The 19,026-nt window shown below is 47.3% G+C and overlaps 1 pseudogene; it reads left to right on the forward strand.

Annotated features, from left to right (window-relative positions):
* Positions 1–12,275: 12,275 nt before the first annotated feature.
* On the forward strand, positions 12,276–13,686 carry LOC107400028 (diamine acetyltransferase 1 pseudogene; annotated as a pseudogene).
* The last annotated feature ends 5,340 nt before the right edge of the window (positions 13,687–19,026 follow it).

The following is a 19,026-nucleotide window of genomic DNA, read 5'->3' on the forward strand; positions in this document are numbered from 1 at the left end:
ACTTGAGCTCAGAAGAACCACAATGGAATCCATCTGTCCTTGTCGGGTGGGAACTGCTAAGCCCTCAAACAGAAAGAACAGCAACAGGGAATGTTCTTCCAGTAGACACCATGTGAAGAGGCCCTATGTAGGAAGGTCTGGCTCCCTCCACCTGCGGTCTTCCATGGGGCAGTGGGAAGACAGGGCCTGGTGGCTCCAGGCACCTCAGCAACCATCACAAGGAGCCATTTGCACACCAAATAACTGCTACCAACCCAAAGGAACGAACTGTGTCAACTTAAAAAAGTATCTGGGGCTGGAGAAAAAGCTCCATGGTTCTTGCAGAGTTCCCAGTAGCTACTTCATGTAGCTCCCAACACCTGTAGCTCAGGTTCCAGGGGATCCAGTGCTCTCTTCTGGTCTCTGTGGGCTCCTGCACACACATGGTGTGCATTCATGCATACATGCAGGCAATCACACATACACCATAAAATAAATACAGAAATCTTTAAAACACATCTGTGAGGAGCATGTATGTGTCCTAACATGCTGTGTCAGTCAGAGGATAAACTTGGGTGTTGGTCCTTACCTTCTGTCTTGTCCTTGCCTCTGTGTACACTAAGCTGGCCTCCAGCTTCCAGGGAGTCTGCTGTCCCCACCTCTCATCTCTCCTTGGAGCAATGGGATTACAGACACACACTCCATGATGACTTTCTGTGGGTTTTGGGGATCTGACCTTGGGTCTGCCTGCTTGTGCAGAAAGAGCCTCACCCACTGAGCCATCTCCCACCCATGTGACCATCCTCCTGAGATGTCCATGTAAGATCATATTTAGCTGTGGTTTAGCAGGGCTGAGGGAATGTCCTTATACCGGGCACTGCATTAAGTTATTATTCAGTGATGTAATTTGTTGGGAATGAACTAAAATACTGTTTTATTTTATTTAAATAGCTGTTTTCCAGTGGTTTTTAACCTAAAACAAAATGAAAAAAAAAAAAAACAGAGACTAAAAACAGAGGACAGCAGCTGGGCCATGGTAGTGCATGCCTTGAATCCCACCACTTGGGAGGTAGAAGCGGGCAAATCTTTGTGAGTTTGAGGCCAGCCTGGTCTACAGAGTGAGTTCCAAGACAGCCAAGGCTGCACAGAGAAACCCTGTCTCAAAAAACAAACAAACAAACAAAACAAAAAAACCAACGAGAGGGTAGCAAGGTATCTTAGCATGTAAAGGCAATTTCAACCAAGCCTGACAACCTGAATTCAATCTCATGACCCATATGGTGGAATGAGACTCCATGGATTTTCGTCTGGCCTCCACATGTCCCATGGAACACACGTACCACCAACACAATAAATACATGCATGCATACATACATACATACATACATAACAAAAAATAAATGCAATAACAATTCTTTGCAAGTAAAACAGCAGCAGAATCTGTAGACAACACCAAGTCCATAACAAGCATTTCTAACACACTTTTAGTTGGGAACAATGAAACGTCAGCCCACTTAGCTGAAGAGGCCAATTTTGTACATATGTTTCCAGTAAAGAGAATAAAATGGGTCAGTGACCAGGTGAGAAGCAGCTGTCCCCATTGTCATGAGCACAGAAGAGCCCAGACGAGCTCACAGGCACTCAGGCCACCCTGCCATACAAAGACGCTTGCCTGTGACAATGACTATAGAGTCCTAAGAGGCTGAGTTAGCTTAGGCACTGGGACAGATCCCTCAGGAGCGCTGAGTTCTTCTCTCTGCAGTGGGCAAGACTTTCCAGGCCACTGAATCAGTTACTTCTTCCTCACTGTGACCAAATATTTGACAAGAGATGACATAAGGAAGGAGAGGTTAGTTCTGACTCACAATTTAGGGTGTAGTCAGTCATAGCAGCAGGAGAGTGAAGCTACAGGCTCACATCTGGGCAGAACAAGAAGCAGGACTGGCAGGAAGCAGGGCCAGGCTACACATACATAAGCCTCAAAGTCTAACCTCCCCAAACAGAACTATCATATATGAGCCTGTGGGGACACTTCACATCCAAGCTATGACAACCTAGAGATGGTAAGAGTTGAAACACTGTTCTGTGTCACCACAGATAAAAACAATCAGTGGTGAAATGACCACCTTACCATCCAGCTTCGGGGCTGCTACTTCAGCCAAGAGGGCGGCTATCAGGTTTCCAAGGTGCAGACATCACCCACCCCTTCCTGGGCCATGTTCTGTGCTTGAATGTTCCAGAGAGACACAGGCTCAAAACTGTCTACAGCAACAACACACAGGGACATTTGAGCAGAAGGCAGATAGGAAGGGGAGGAAGAAACACACCTGTAAGGAGGGAAAAGAGAGCTCAGGTGATACCAGGGAGGATGAATGGAAGCCACTGAGGACAAAGGGCCATACACCACATACCACACATACTTCACACACCATACACACCATACATACCATACACTACATACACACTACACATCTCTCAGTTTTCACATTATGGAGCTATATGCCATACACACCACACACGCTCTGTATGCTTTACACCACACACACCTAACATACCTCATACCATATACACATTACATACCTCACTATTCACACATGTTATGGAGCTGTATGCCAAGTACTACACACACTGATACTCTGTACACTTGACACCACACACACCTCACACAACACATACATAACATACCTCATACCACATACACACTAGGTATCTCACAATTCACACATCATGGAGTTATATGCACATACTATATACATACCCACACTCTGTATGTTTCACACCACACATGCCTCACACCACATACCTGACACACCACACACACCTCATACCTCACACCACATATCTCACATACCACACACACTTCACACCTCATACAACTCATACCTCATACACCTCACACACTACACACCTCACACACTACACATCTCATACCTCACACACCTCATACCTAACACATCATACACACTACACATCTCTCATACTACACAGACCACATGCACACTACACATTTCATACTTCACATATAATATGGCACATTTTCACACTGCACACACCACACACAATAACACCATGTATATGTGCATAAACATATATACCTTGTACACCACACAAATCAAACACATATATCACATATCATACATACTGCACACTTCATACCTCCACTACATGCCACATACTACACATTTCACAAACCCATACCCTCTGGTTCATTCCCCCATACACAGATACCTGGCCAGGGCAGGGGTTCCCTCCTAGGGAGGCTTCCCAGTGTGGTGGCCCACCTGTGGCTCCTAGTTTTGCACACTGGAGTCCTTCAACTTCCTTAGTCCTTGTGACACATGGGCCTGTGGATTCAAGATAGGTAGGGAGCCTCTGCCATGTGAGGTCACCACGGTTTCCTGCCTGCCCCCATCCCTCCCTGACACACACATAGATACACCTGCAGCTTTGGGCCCTGGGGAAGCCTGGATCCTGTGCTGTCAGTGTGACATTGCTGTGCAACAAATGACTACAAACTGTGTGGCTTGAGCCAACAAAGATTTATTCTCCCACAGCTCTTGGAACCAGGGCTCCAAAATCAAGTTGTTAACAGGGCCATACTCCCGCTGAAGGGTTCTTCCTCATCCTTCCAGCAGGTGTCCTTTGGCTCCAGCTGTATGGCTTGACTGCTCTGGTGTGGCTCGTGTGTGTGTGTGTGTGTGTGTGTGTGTGTGTGTGTGTGTGTGTGTGTGTGTGATTTCTCTCTATATAAGGAAGAAGACTTATTAGGTTTGGGCATGTTATCCTAATGTACCATGATCTCACTTTAATTTAACTAATCATATCTGTAAAGACTTCATTTTCACTTAAGTTACAGGTACTCCTGACCTTGGGGAGACACTATTGAGCTGATGTATATTACCAGGGAGTAGAAACAGGAGACACACGTGTCCCAGGTACACTTGTCTCATGATCTGAGCTGAGCCCTCATTGTGTAAGAGGTTCTGGGGGAGCCTCTCATCCAGCCTGGCTTGGTGGGATCAGTGGTGCCTCCAGGGCCAAAGTGTCTAGTGTGTGGACATGCTTTTCCTGGACTCTGAGCCTGTCTGATGTATGATGCTCCCTTTCCTCAGCCCATCCCTAGTGTCTCAGCTGACTCAGAATTAGGGAAACTCCCTCTGACATCTGTGTGCAGTTCAGCCCAGGGTGTCTCTCTGTGGGGCTGATTCAGCAGACACTCAGACATACATTCCCATCAGTGGGCCATGCACAAAGGCACAAGCATTTGACAACAACTTTAAAGCAAGGAAAGAGAGACCTCACACTGCCCTCACATCACTTCGGTAATCCTGACAAAGCCCCCATGCCAGAGCATCACCTGCAACATGACTGGCCCACATTATTATTCCTGGCCATGGTAAAATGGCAAACCAGCGTTCCCATGGTTAACAAGGCATACATGCTGGCAAGTTTTTGTCAACTTGGCACAAGCTAGAGTCATCTTGGAAGAGGGAACCTCAATCGGGGAATCGCCTCCATCAGATTGGCCTATGGGCATATCATATGGGGCATTTTTTAAATTGCTAATTAATGTAGAAGGGTCCAGCCCACTGCTGGCAGTGCCATCTCTAGGCCAGTGAGCCTAGGTTATATCAGAAAAGAAGCTGAGCAAGCCAGAGGGAGCCAGGAAGCAGCATTCCTCCATGGTCCCTTCCTCCAGGTTCCTGCTTAGAGTTCCTGTTCTGACTTTGCTCAATGGACTGTGCTGTGAAAGCACAAGCCACATACATTCTTTTCCCCCTGTAGCTGGTATGGTCAGTGGTTTATCACAGCCACAGAATTCAAACCAGGACAGCATATTGATAACCAGACACTCCTCACAGACCTTTGGGGTGGTGGGTTTGACATAACCGTCAGTGGCTAGGCTGCACAATCTCAAGGCTATAGTTTTTCAGGAAACACCATGGTCTCTGTAAAACAGGCATACTTGATCTTCATTTATAGGATCCTGTGAGGAGCTGGACAATGCCAGCGCACAGGTCTGAAGCAGAGTGCATGATCCATGAATGGAATCTTCACCTCCACAGGCCCTTCCAGTCCCCTGAGTCACTCAGAAAAGACAAGCTCACCAAGGAGCTAACTTTCCTTCTCTCCATCAAGATCCAGTATTGAGTGAACATCTCCTTTCTGTCCTGGTGGCCTCACGTTCTCTGAGGTCACTTCTGCATTGCTTCTTCTGCTAATCTTCTACGTGAAATGAAAGTGAGACTTTCCTTCTCAACACCACTGTAGGTTCCCCAGACAGAGCGCATACAAGCTGTGTGGAGTTGGCTCGAACCTGAGCATCTCACACTCCACCTGAAGAATTCATAGTGGACAATGCCTGTGTTCTCTGCCAGCGGGAGCAGACATTTGCCCAGGTAATCAGGGCCAGCATCTTTCAAAGAAGCTTTTCTTGGGGGCTGGAGAGATGGCTCAGTGGTTAAGAGCACCAGCTGCTTTTGCAGATGATCTGGTTTAATTCTCAGAACCCACATGGTGGCTCACAACTAGTTCCAGGGTATCCAGTGCCCTCTTCCGGCCTCTATGGGCACTAAACTCACACAGTGAGTAGATATACGTGCATACAGAGCATACATACATGCAAAAAAATGTTTTAAAAGGTTCTTTTAGAAACTCAGGGCTGGATCAGAGGTTGAGAGCACTGGCTGCTTTTCCAGAAGTCCTAAATTCAATTCCTAGCAACCACGTGGTGGCTCACAACCATTTATAATGTGTTCCAGTGCTCTCTTCTGGTATGCAGGCATACATGCAGGCAGAAACTATATACAGAATAAATAAATAAATATTTTTTTAAAAAAAAAAAAACCTCAAAGACCCTCTAGCTTAAGTATCAGCCCTTGATCATTCTCCATTTTCAGCTCTTGATGACCCTCTCTACTCTGCTGGGGCCAGACAGTAGAAAATTAAACTTGAATGGAGCCAATTTGTAAAACTCAAATTGTGGTTAAGAAAAAGGGGGGGAGGAGAATAGCACCAAGAAAAAGAAACCTATTTCCTAAACTTCCTTGCCTGTCCCAGGTGAGAGACTTTCCCCTCTAGCTGGTTCGAAAGTCAGCCAGTCCTTCCAACCTTTCACACCAGGGACTGGCAAGTTCTGGTCCCACTGTCTATTTTTATAAATAAAGTTTTGTTGAAATTTGTTTACTTTCTACCCATAGTATTCCTGCACAACCACAATGTGAGTCACCAGAGACCCCAGAGAGGGAGGAAAGAGAGATGAGTTAGCTTTCAGACAATCCCAGTCAGATAAGTGTAGCATGCTCAAGGCACTTCATTAATAACCACTCAACCTGTAAATGACCCAAGAATGTGTTAGCAATTGAACAGAGACGTTGTATACATTCATACCACGGAGAGAAAACAGGCCTAGTGCATAGACCCCAGGCAGGTATAGAGCACAAAGGGAAGTCTGGATCCAGCAAGGTTCTGGCAGCCTTTACCCCCACTTTTGTAGATGTTTTTTTAAATAAATGAGTTCCTTCCTTTCCTTTAGTGCTGCCACCAAAGCGTCTCTCCAGATAGAAGCCGAGTTTTCTTCCACAGCCCACTGACTCTTTAGGATATGAGAAAGGAGCCCTCCAAGTCTCTGAGGACTCAGGAGGCTCCTTCGTGGTTGCTCTGTGCCTGTCTTGTCTTGTGCATTCTCTTCCAAGCCTGCCCCAGTTCACAACACAGAAGGACCTCCACCTTTAGAGATCTTAAAAATTGTCATGAGCAATGCATTGCACGTCCATGACACCAAGCCCTTAGGAAGTGGAGTCAGGAAGCTTGGACTTCGAGGTCATCCTGGGCTACATAGTGAATTTGAAACCAACCTGAGACCTTGATTTTAAAAAATCAAAAGAAGAAAGGTTTATTTTGGCTCACTGTTGCATAGCTTGGAAGGCACCATGGCTAAAGGGCCTGGTCTTTGGAGGTGGAAGGTTGAAGCATGACTGGTTTCAGTCACACCTCAGACTTCTTGCATTTCACTTACCTGGAAAACCAGCACCAAGTGGATAACACCAAGTTCTGCTGCCAGCTCGAGATATAGCCTGACACCCCCTGGGCCAAAGTGCAGCAGCCTCTGGGTGCCTGGACAGATGAAACATAAAAAGCATTCCCTAGGCAGTGTCCTGCCATAGTCAAGGTGCTGTGTTTGAGCTAGGTTCCCTTTGGGCTCTTCTTGGTAACTCTCCTTTTAGCTTATTTTGTGTTTTTATACCCTGGAGTCTTCGGTTTATGGGATCTTGCTCTAAAGGCACCTTTGATACTGACCCAGTGTGGAGTGAAGACTTCTCTTTGGTGGCACTTACCTCTTTTACAATTGCAGTCACCTTGCTTAATCCACCTGTACGCAACTTTAAACACTCTTCTGTTCCCTTCTTTGCTAAACTACACATTCTTCATATCTTTCCATCAGACTCTTTTTTTGATCAGACTCTTCACTGTAAACTTTACTATAGGTACCTAGCAGTAACCATGCCATAGCCTGAGGTTGTGCTGTCTTGAAATGTCTTTCACCAAATAAATTAGCCCATTGCTTTGAAATTCAGCCTCGTTCTGTTCTCAAGGCATGGACAAAACATAGCCAATTTCCTTGCCAGCCTGTCACGTTGGCTTGCAGCCCATTACCCAGTACAGTTTGTGAAGGTTGGTACTGATTGACAACCTGACAGGATCTACCATCACTGGGGAGATAAATCTCTGGGCATGTTTGTGAGGGAGTTTCTAGAATGGGGTGATTGGAGTGGAAAGAACCGCCTTAACTGTGGGCTATGGTCCTGGGCCGAATAAAAAGGAGAAAGCGAGCAGAGCATCTGTATTTATTTTCTCTGCTTCCCCGCTGCAGATACAATGTGACCAGCTGCCTCACACTCCTGCACTGTCCCTTCCCTGCTGCAGTGATCTGTGCCCTCAAACTGTGAGCCAGAATAAAGCCGCCCTTAGGCTGCTTCTCATTGGATACTTAGTCACAGAAAAGTCACTAATCAAATCCGTGTTCCCCTCTGAAACTTCACAAGCCCGGCACCCACTGCCTGCCCCTTTCCCAGCATTCAGATACCAGTCTTCCCGATCCTAGTTTCACAGCCTCCTGAAACACGTGATCAGATGGGAATCAGTGTTCAAACAGGAGTCGGTAGGAGGCACTTCACATTCGACCTATAACAGGAATGTATCAGATATACCCATTTATACAGCATCTACACACAACACAAAGAAATAGCAAAGTGGAGAAACGGTCCCACGTGAGTGGCCGTGTCTCCGTGGAGGAGGTCACATCTGCTATCCTGTGTCATCCATGCATCTTGCCACCACACCCTGGCCCACCTGAGTCAGCTCCAGCCAGGCCTGGCAAGTGTGGCCGTGACTTATCACTAATCTCCCTGAGAAGCCGGCTCACCATCCATTCATCTTTAAAAGCCCTAGGGTGACTCACGAGGCTCGGTACAAGGGAACTGATGAGGCAACATATTTGCCTTCTACAGACTGTAGAAGCAGTGATGAGCAACTCAGGCTATGATTACAGGGATAAAGCAGACCTCCACCACAGTGCCAGAACTGCCACAAGACAACGGGCTTTAGGTCATGTTACACAGATCTCTGCCAACCCCTTTCTAAAGATTTCAGTCATTGTCCAGTCATTGACCAGAAATTACCCTTTCAGATCACAGTGAGAGAGTCAATTCCCACATGTGCATAGTTGAAGAAAGAATTCATTGTTCATTGTCCCTAAAGCTACATGGCTATCCCCCCTGCCACCTGCCTGTCTGCCTGCCTCTCTCTCTCTCTCTCTCTCTCTCTCTCTCTCTCTCTCTCTCTCTCTCTCTCTCTCTCTCTCTCTCTCTTCTCCCCTCAGGTCCTCGAGCTTACACAGCAAGCACCCTACTGACTGAGCCACCTGCCCATCCCTAGAGTCACTATTTTATTTCAGTTCATGGCTCCCTTGCCATGGCTGTAGCTGAGGTGCGTCTCCCCTTCAGACGGTGAATGCACTTGGGATACCTCCTTCCCTGGGCAGATGACATGCCCCACGAGACTTTCCCTTCCCTTCTTCTTGTTCCATTTGTAGCCCTATCCCCAAAAGAGGTTGCTTATGAGGTAGGGAATAAAAAGAGAGAAGTGAGACTTGTCTACCACTGGCTGATGGAAACTGCTGTCCCTGTCAATCTGGATATATCCTTGGTCTTAGCTTGTTAGAGCTCCTGTCTCAACAGACCTCAAACTGGGTGACTTCAGCTAACAGAATTTCATTGCTGGGCTTCAAATAACAGAATTTTAAGGACTCCTGGGAGCACTCTGTTTTTGTTCTTGCTCCCAGCTTCTGAAACACCAATACACCATGGTGTTTTGTAGTCCATGGCTTCATCACTCCTATCTCTGGCCTGGTCTTCATATAGTCTAGTCCTCTCTGGACCTTTGGATCTCTATGTGACCTTCTCTATTCTTTAAAAGGACATTCTCCTTGAAAGTAGGATTCATCAGGTTCAGTGTGACCTCATCTGACTTTGATTTGTATCTGTAAAGACTTGGTTTGCAAATACCCACTGCCTGGTACTAGGCTTATGACTTGAACATGACTACTGGGGGACACAATTCAACCTTTGCACAAACAGAGGGCAGAGCAGGGACAGGCTGACAGGTCTGCATGGGGTCTTAAATTATGGTAGAAGGAGAACACCACCACTGAAACAACCTGCTCACAGGTGCTGCACATCAGACCCTGAAATGATGTCTCTGAGAAGGACAATGTTTGCAATCCTGGCACTCTGACCTCTTGAAGGGAATGTAGGTTATGCTCTTTCTTGAGAGTAGCTGGGTGTAGAGTTTGCATCACATTGGTGACAGGAGACGTGGAAGATGGGTAGCAAGTGGGCTCCTCTCTAGATCTGCCTGTGGGGCCCAGGACTGATGTGATGAGGCATGATGCCCCTGAGCAGGAATGCTAGAGGGCAGATGTGACTGTGCAGTGTATTTCTACTGTGCAGCAGGCCTCTGGACACAGGGCAACCACCCCTGATGTTGGGGCAGGAACTTGTCTTTGTGGACATAATTCAGTGAACAGGGGAAAAGGCATCACTTTCATGGGACAGGTCCTCAATAGCAACTTAGCTGGCAGCCTTCCCAGCCACAAGTGTCTTTCAGTGTCTTCCACGGTAGGTGGGCTACAGGGGCTGTGATGAATGGAGAAGACCCAAGTAGAAGCACACTGGGGCCACCTAGGCCTGCAGTCCGCTTTGGGAGCCTTACAGTCAGAGCCCAGATGGGAAACCTGACTCTAAGGAACTACAGTTATGAAGGGATAGGCCCAAACACTTGGCTGGGTTTTTCCTCAAGTTTTGTTTGTTGCCATCCAGGTGTAAACAAACCGGCAGTAAGGATTAAAGTCTCAATTAGGGATCCTCTTTTTAAAACAAGAAAAATGATTAGGTTAAATTAAGATCCAGGTGTCAGTTCACACTTAGAAAATGAACAAGGCAGCTGGGCGGCGGCGGCGGCGGCGGCGGCGGCGGCAGCGGCGGCGGCGGCGGCGGCAGCGGCGGCGGCGGCGGCGGCGGCGGCGGCGGCGGCGGCGCACGCCTTTAATCCCAGCACTCGGGAGGCAGAGCCAGGCAGATCTCTGTGAGTTCAAGGCCAGCCTGGGCTACCAAGTGAGTTCCAGGAAAGGTGCAAAGCTATGCAGAGAAACCCTGTCTTGAAAAACCAAAAGAAAAAAAAAAGAAAAAAGAAAATGAACAAGGCACCGGAGGTCATCAGACTTTAGGAATTCGGGTCCTCCTTCTGTGCTGTAGATGGCAATCTGGCTCTTAACTCTAACAAAATATTGATGTCCCCTCTACCTGAGACACTCTATAGCTTGCAGAAGCTCCAAGCACTTCCAGATGCCAGGCCAATAGGGCTCCAAGCTTCTGTTCATTCCTTGTAGGCAGAGGCTCCACTTCTAATAGGGAGTGTCACTGCAGTGCCCTGTGGGTATCAGAGGCTGTGTGGGAAAGCTTGGAGGCCTGGCTAGGCAAGGTGCGCTGAGCACCTTTTTTTCAGCCTTTACTGGCCACCCACTCCAGAGAACCAGTGACCAGAGCCAGGGCTCCATCCAGTCCCTCTTTTCCTGGCCCAAAATCTTTCAGGGCAGTTTGAAAGGCCTGGTTCTGGATGCCTTGGTTTTTTGTCACTTGTAAGCCCTCTGCACTGGTACCCAGTGGAAGGATGGGTGTAATTGGGCCACCTGAAGACCCTGTCAACATAGCAGGGCTGAGCCCAAGGTTAGACTCCAAGAATGCCAGCCTAGCTGTTGATGCTGGCATGAGAAGCAGCCAGAGCCAGGGAGCCAAAGGCCACACTGCCCTGCTCTCAACCTACCCATCCTTCTGAGTACCCTCTTTCCTTGGCCCCCTGTGTCACCTGTCTGTCGCCTGTCCTTCCATGACCAGATCCTGGGTAGGCTGTTGAGCAGAAAGAGGAATGGGCTGTCCCTATACACTTCATACTGAAGCTTGGCCTTTGTGAGCATGCCATTTAACATCCTGCCACAAAGGAGAATTCGGTAGAATCCCAAATCTCTTCCTTATGACCCAGGATCTTGTTACTCTGTACATTTATTCCTCCATCCATCCACCACTCATCCATCATTGACTCATCAGCCACCCATCACCTACCCACCCATCTTCCATGAGTATATCGTTAGCCTAATTGCCTGTAGGTCTCATAGACAAGTACCGAACACTGCAGTGCTCATCTCTAGAGCGTGGGTCTTTCCATGGGGCCCCAGCGACTGCTGAAGCAAGAAAGAGCAGTGCACCTCATGGGGTCCATGCACCACCTTCACCCTCTGCTCCCAGCTTGCACTCCAGTAGCCTGTGCCTCAGAGAGGGCTCAGCAGCAAAGCCTGGAGACACTCAGGAAGGAGCCCTCAGAGACTTCTTGCCCCAGGCACAGATGATCAGCCGCCCTGTGTCAGTCTCCACAAGACTTCCCTGCAGCCACTGAAGATCAATAACACTCTACATTTTTCTCATTTCAATAAAGAAACACAGAGTACTTTTGGAGAGGAAGCCAAGAAACAACACCCTTAAGCCAGCCCTTCAGGGACATTCTTGGCTGCCTGGCTCTGGTTGTTTTTCACAGGGAAGGGGAGCAGGGCAGCCCTGGGTGGTGCTGCCTTGACAGTTTACCTGTGACTCAGGCCCCAGGAATGCCAACCGCCTACCTCCTTCCTCCTGTAGAACCCACAGCCCCTGACCCGGTGACAGAGAGGACTGTGGTTAAGTGCTTGAAGAGAAGAGAGATATGGAAGATCAGACTGGGAAGAGGTGGATCCTATGGAAGAGTGGAGCCCACTCATCAGAGGTAGGGACAAGATGAGAAACTGAGATCAGAGGAGCCACGCTTCTTGAAGCCCTGTGTAACTGTGCAAGAAAGGAAGAGAAGCCCATAGGCTTCTAGTGGCTTTATTGGGCTTCATGGACCCTGGACTGTATCCCAAAGGTTAAGCTTGGCCTCTGAATTCCAAATTCACCCTCAGACACTCCCAGCTTTGATGCAACCAATGGCTTAGGAGGAGTCACTTGGCTTGCCCTGTCAGGATGTCCCCAGTGTCATAGCTGGGAACTCGCAGTGTGTCATGGGAATCTGCGATTTACAAATTCTAATTCTCAGCGTAGCTTTCCAAAGCAAGTCTGCCAGTTTTCTCTTTTATTCTGAGGTTCGCCGGGTCATTGTGCCAGCCTGACTGAGAAGAGGACGCTCCCGGGAGATGAATGAGGAACCACCTCCTCCTGCTGTTCAAGTACAGGGGCCTGGTGCGCAAAGAGAAGAAAAGCAAAAGACAAAAATGGCTAAATTCAAGATCTGTCCAGCCACTGCTTCCGACTGCAGAGACATCCTGCGGCTGATCAAGGAACTGGCTAAATATGAATACATGGAAGATCAAGTAATGCTAACTGAGAAAGATCTCCTAGAGGATGGTTTCGGACAGCACCCCTGCTACCACTGCCTGGTTGCAGAAGTGCCTCAAGAACACTGGACCCCTGAAGGACACAGCATTGTTGGTTTCGCCATGTACTATTTTACCTATGACCCATGAACTGGCAACTTACTGTATCTTGGAGACTTCTTTGTGATGAGTGATTACAGAGGCTTTGGTATAGGATTAGAACTTTTGAAGAATCTAAGCCAGGTTGCCATGAAGTGTCGCTGCAGCAGTATGCACTTCTTGGTAGCAGAATGGAATGAACCATCTATCAACTTCTACAAACGAAGAGGTGCTTCTGACCTGTCCAGTGAAGAGGGGTGGAGGCTCTTCAGGATTGACAAAGAGTACCTGCTAAAAATGGCAGCAGAGGAGTGAGGAGTGCTGGTGTAGACGATGGCAACCTCCATTATACTTTAGAATAAATTCACAACTTATCTTGCTTTCTATCTCGTTTGTAGTGAAATAATAGCGTGAACACCCATTCCAAAGCTTTATTACCAGTGGTGTTGTTGCATGTTTGAAATGCAGGCCGTTTAAAATGGCAGTCATGTATGTGGTTTGGAGGCAGAATTCTTGAACATCTTTTGATAAACAACAAGGTGGTGTGATCTTACTGTATATGAAAAACAAAACTTCATTCTTGTGAGTCATTTAAATGTGTACAATGTACACATTGGTACTAAGAGTTTCTGTTTTGATTCTTTTTTTAATAAACTACTCTTTGACTTAATTTTTCAGCATAAGCATTTTTACTAGTCCCGTCTTACTCATTTTTCTTGTAACCAAAATAATATATAAAATCAAAATACCCCTTCAAAAAAAATTTCTAATTCTCATAGACAGGCAAGGCAAGTGTGCAACTCAGAAGGTCTAGCAATGCTCACGGTGTAGGGAGTTGTGTTCTTCCTGCCTAGGCCCTTCCCTGACCCAAGAGCCTGTAACTTTGGGCAAGGCCCTCCACCTCCCTGGATCTCATTTATTTAGTATTAAGCGGTGATGATAATAACACACCTTCTCTTCTCTCTGAGGAATGTCAGTGAAGGCTTTGGCTCCAGGAGAAAGGCGCCAAGCTGCTGCAAGCTGTTATTAGATATAATTGGGCTTGCAGCCGGGGAATCTTCAAAGTGACTGGACTCAGTTTACTTCAGCTGCTTTCCTTCTCCCCTCTGTTGTCCCTTTCCACCCCTCACATCCTCTTCCTCCTTCTCCCACCCCTCACATCCGCTTTCTCTCACACTTAATCCTCCCACCTAACACTTCACCAGGCATTCTCCCTCCACTTGACGGACTGGCAGGGTGTGGGCTTTGAAGCCAAGCCTCAGGCCCCAGAGGTCAGGATTGTTCATTCAACCACCCATTCATAACCTACTCCCCATTTTCCATCTGCCTACTCACTCATCAATCCCTCCATCATCCATTCATCACCCATCTATTTATTCATCTAAGTAACATCTGTCCATGCATCTACTCACTCTATCCTTTATCTACCCCTCCATCCTTCCATTAAATCATCTACCTGCCCACTTGTCCATCTACCAGCTCATCCAGGGCTGGCTCTGCCTTGCCTCTGTTAGTTCTAGAGACATCTAGAAGCAAATCTTAGCCCTGCCACCAGTTCCCAACAAGGATAAAGAAGATAGGATTCACCTGGCAGGACAAATGTGATCTGATACACAGGCTTTTCACAGGGATCCCTTGCCCTGCCCTATGCAACTCTGTGGGTCCTTCTTCATTCTTATCCCCCTCCCCATGCACTGTGCAACTCTGTGGGGGTAAAGGTAGGAAGTAGGAGCAGGAAGAGACCCTAAAGCCCCTGTCATGCATTCTGGCCTCATGAATCCTGGGAGTTGTCTTCTAGGGGATCGTGGTGCACACAGCTACATGTGGGCCCTGGGAAGAGACCAAGGTGGGCAGCTTCCTGAAAATGTACCCACTAGCTTGCTCCCAGCGCATTCCCTCCCACCATCTTTGACAAGAGCTCTGAGAAAGGACAGGTTCCCAGAGATCAGCTTACACAGGATGGTCCTGGAACCACCAGCATCAGACTTGAAAGGGCCAGCTGACACGTGCATGTTTCCACCAGGTGTTTTGAGTCTGCTTAAGACCAGGCCTGAATCTGTGCTTGAGTCAATTTCCAGTGTTCTCTAGCACCAGCATCATGTGGGAGAAACCCAGCTTTAAAAAAAAAAGTGTGAGGTGAGCTTCCTCTTAGGATGCTCCCAAGTCCTGAACCCAACAGTGCCATAGCCTTCTGTGGTATTTTTGCTAGTAGGGTTTCTCTTCTTGTTCTCATCCTGAACTATGGAAAAACAGAGGAGGCTTTGGAATGTCAAAAGGTCAGCTGCCCCCTCCCTTGTAAGAACACCTCAGGTTAGGGCCAGGCCAGCTCAAGTAGGACAAAATCCCAAGTGGGTGGATCCATCTACTCCTTCACCTCTATTCTCACATACCAGCTCTGCTCACCACAAAGGGCATTTATGGAATGTGAACTTTATTTTATGGGTCTTCTATGATATATTGGGGAGCCTGCCAAGTGTTTGGTTGGTTGGTTGTTGTTGTTTGAGGTATTAGAGATGGCCCAGTCCTTTTCAGATACCTTACATAACAACCTGCTTCCCAGCATCTCTCCTCGTCTCCTTTCTTCTTCCTTCCTTGTATTCCTGCTTCCTAAGACTTTTTGTAACCTAGTATCTACAGTATTCCAACCATGCTCCAGACACTGAGAAAGGTCCCATTTGTGAAACACACATGGTTTGAGCAGCAATGAGAGGCCAGCTTGGTAGAATGAGGAACTGCAGGGAGCAGCATCTGGCACCAGATCAGAGAGGAAGTACAGGTGACAGTCACCCCAAAACCTCACAGGGAAACCAGCCATTCTACATGCTTCCTCATGAGCTGTGGGGCTGGGCTGGGCTCAGCCAGGTAACTCTTCTACGGCTATCCTAATGTCCTTTGTAGGACATGTAAGTAATAGGGCCACTTGGGGGTAGCCTGGTTCTCTCTGTAATTCTCTCTCAGTGCCTTGCTTCCCACAGCAGACTCTAGAGCTCTGTCTGTGACACTTTTAGAGTGAGCTGGCCCTGTGGGGTACCTCAGAGTTCTCAAAAGTACAAAAGTAGAAGTTGACCGTCTCTTGATGCTTAATCCCATAAGCTGCACAGCAGAGGTCCTGCCACATTTCTGATATTCAGGGTATCTGATATGCAAGCCCTATGAAAGGGTCCTTCAACCCCTAAAGGGATCACAACCCACAGTTTGAGAATAGCTGCTTTAAGAGGTGGAACTTGGCTGGGAGAAGTTGAATAAGGGGGGTGGTGCTTTGAGGAATATAACCCCCCTTTGGTTCTGGTCCTGCTCTCCCTGTTTCCTGATATTGCCACACCTTCCTGCTATGGTGGACTGTGATCCAAACTGTGATCCAAAATAAAACTCTCCTCCTTCAAGTCAATTCTTTCAGCTATTTGGTCACAAAAAGGAGAGAAGAAGAGTAATAAGAGGAGGAGCTCCCTCTGTGGGTTCCCTTAATACGGGAGAGGCTAAGATTCGGGTGAAATGGCCAGGCAGGATTTTCTTGAATATTCTTTTCAGGAAAGTAATAAAGATACAGAAAGAAAACGAAGTGTCCCAGAGGCCCTGTCAGAGTTGGTAGGGGAAGGGCCAGAAACACCCCACCAAGGACAAGAGACTCCTACCCTGTCAGTTTCCAGGGCTTTAAAAACAAGGACCTTCGATTCATTTTCCTGGGAACGTTCAGGTGGTACGTATGAGTCACAATCTGTAGGGGCACATCTTGTATCTGGCATGGAAATTCATGAGAAAAAGGACACATTCTGTGAGAAATACCTAGGATTTAGGGCTAAGTTTCTCTGCCTGCAGATAACCGCATGGGCTTCATCATCAGCAATGACTCTGCAGGTACGAATCCCTCTGAGAGTTGCAGATGAGCTTCAAGAATCCACTCTCCTGACCTGGGATACATGTGATACCTGGGATACACAAAGCAACAGAGCTGCCAGATGCTTCTGCAATTGGCTAGACTTTCTGAAAGGAACAGATTTGGAAGAATCAGCTCCACCAAAAGAAAAAGGGTTAAGAGCTCCAGAGCTCTCTTTCTAGGTGGGCAGCCCCATTGCACAGGGCATTTCTGATGCAGGGGAGTGGGAGGAATGGGAGCCAGCAGAAAGGGCACATTAGGGTGGGATGAAGGGGTCCTTCTGTGGGTTGAGGCAGGAGGGCAAGACAGTGTCAGTGTGAGGTTCTTGGTGGCCTTGAGAGCAGCTTTAATCACACAAAGGACCATTTGATGTTTCCTTGATTAAGATTATCATGGAGTGTATTAAATTTTGCAGTATAACATCTCATTCCCTTTAGGTTCTAAATTTGCTCTACAAATTGAGTCATTTAGTTCATAATGCTAAGAGTTTTTGTATCATTGCCAGGGGAGCTTAACTTGGTTACTGTTGAAACTAAAGGGTTTGAACTACTGAGTTCTGTAACTTAGTCACATTCACAAGCCTGATACATCGGGTTCCCTCAAACACTTAGACTGCCTTTGTAAGTCATTCATTATCCTTTAAAATGACTTCTAATGGCCCTGAGAAAACAAAGCATCTCCTACTGAAGTCAGACCACTAAATCTAGCAAATGGAGTGTAAACCAGCTGACCATCTCAGGTCCCTGCTGTTCCTCTCTGTGCAGTCAGAAACCTGCTCCTGCACACTGACATCCAAAATCAAGGTCTGAAAACAATGTCTTAGTAGCAGTGGCCAGACTGCAGGGTGATCTGACAGGCCCTTCCTGTGGTGTGCCCAGTTCTCTCTATATTTCAAACTCCAAGTATCTCCCAAGCTGGGATATCCAACCTATCTCAATCTCATGGTGCTGAGGCTTGTGGGTAGAGTTGCCCCAGCATTTGGTATTTAATCCCAAGCTATCCCAGGGTTGGAAGTCTCTGTGGATACCAGGCTTGACTCTGATGTGCAGGCATCTGAGGCGTGTTACTCTAGGGGTCAGAGTGACCACAGGTCCAGGATCCCCTAGGTTACTTCTGTTCCAGGTGTGTCTTTTTTTAATTTTTAAATTCTGTTTCATGTGTGTATAAGTGTCATGCCACATACATGTATGTATGTGTACCACATATGTGCCTGATGACCAAAGAGATCATAAGAGAATGTTAGATCTCCTGGAAATGAAGTTATGGATAGTTGTAACCTGCTATGTGGGTTCTGGGAACCAAATCTGGGTCCTCTGCAAAAACAAGGGTGCTTAACTACCAAGTCATCTGCCAGAACATCCCAAAATGTGTCTTAGCAGAGTCTGTCCCCTCACATACACACTGACCTGGGACTAAGGCTTTACCACAGAGGTCAGGAACTATGGAATGAGCTGTCTGTCTTTCACTAACTGGGACCACAAGATGAAAGCCAAAGAGCCAAACCAGACACCACTACGGGCAAGAATCAAAGAACAGGCATCTTCATTCCCTTCTGTCCATCAGGGCCACCGTACTGCATGTGCTTGCCAATAGCCCACCCCTTGGGTCCTTTCTAAGAGCTACATTAAGTTCCATACTTCCAAAAATAATGTCAAGATAATAGCAAAGGCACAGGTACACTGGTTCCAAAGACAAGGCTGGTATCTCTGAGTGTGCCGTGCTCAGAGATCAGGAACATCAGCAATGGAGGCACAGGCATGAAGGCTGCTGAGGTACAGTGAGGAAAAAGTCCCCCCACCAGGAATGTGGAGGGACTCAGAGAGGAGGCCCAGAACTGAAGAGTAAGGAGCCCAGCCCCAGGCCTTTCCTGTCCGTCTTGTGACCCAGTGTCCCCAATGTGACTGGGAACTCAGCAAAATCTACAAGACCAAACCTGCCCTTGTAGGCATCAGATATTAGTCACATGCAGGTTGAGGGCATTATTTAGTCACATCTCCAGTTCACTGCAAACACAGACTTCTTTCCCAAAATGTCTTTTTTTTTTTTTTCAGAAGTTCGAAATTAAAGACCTCATTCAAGTATGGCAAAAGTAAGTGATTTCACAACTTTAAAAATTGTA

This window comes from Peromyscus maniculatus, chromosome 12 (assembly GCF_049852395.1).
Source record: "Peromyscus maniculatus bairdii isolate BWxNUB_F1_BW_parent chromosome 12, HU_Pman_BW_mat_3.1, whole genome shotgun sequence".
NCBI lineage: Eukaryota > Metazoa > Chordata > Mammalia > Rodentia > Cricetidae > Peromyscus > Peromyscus maniculatus.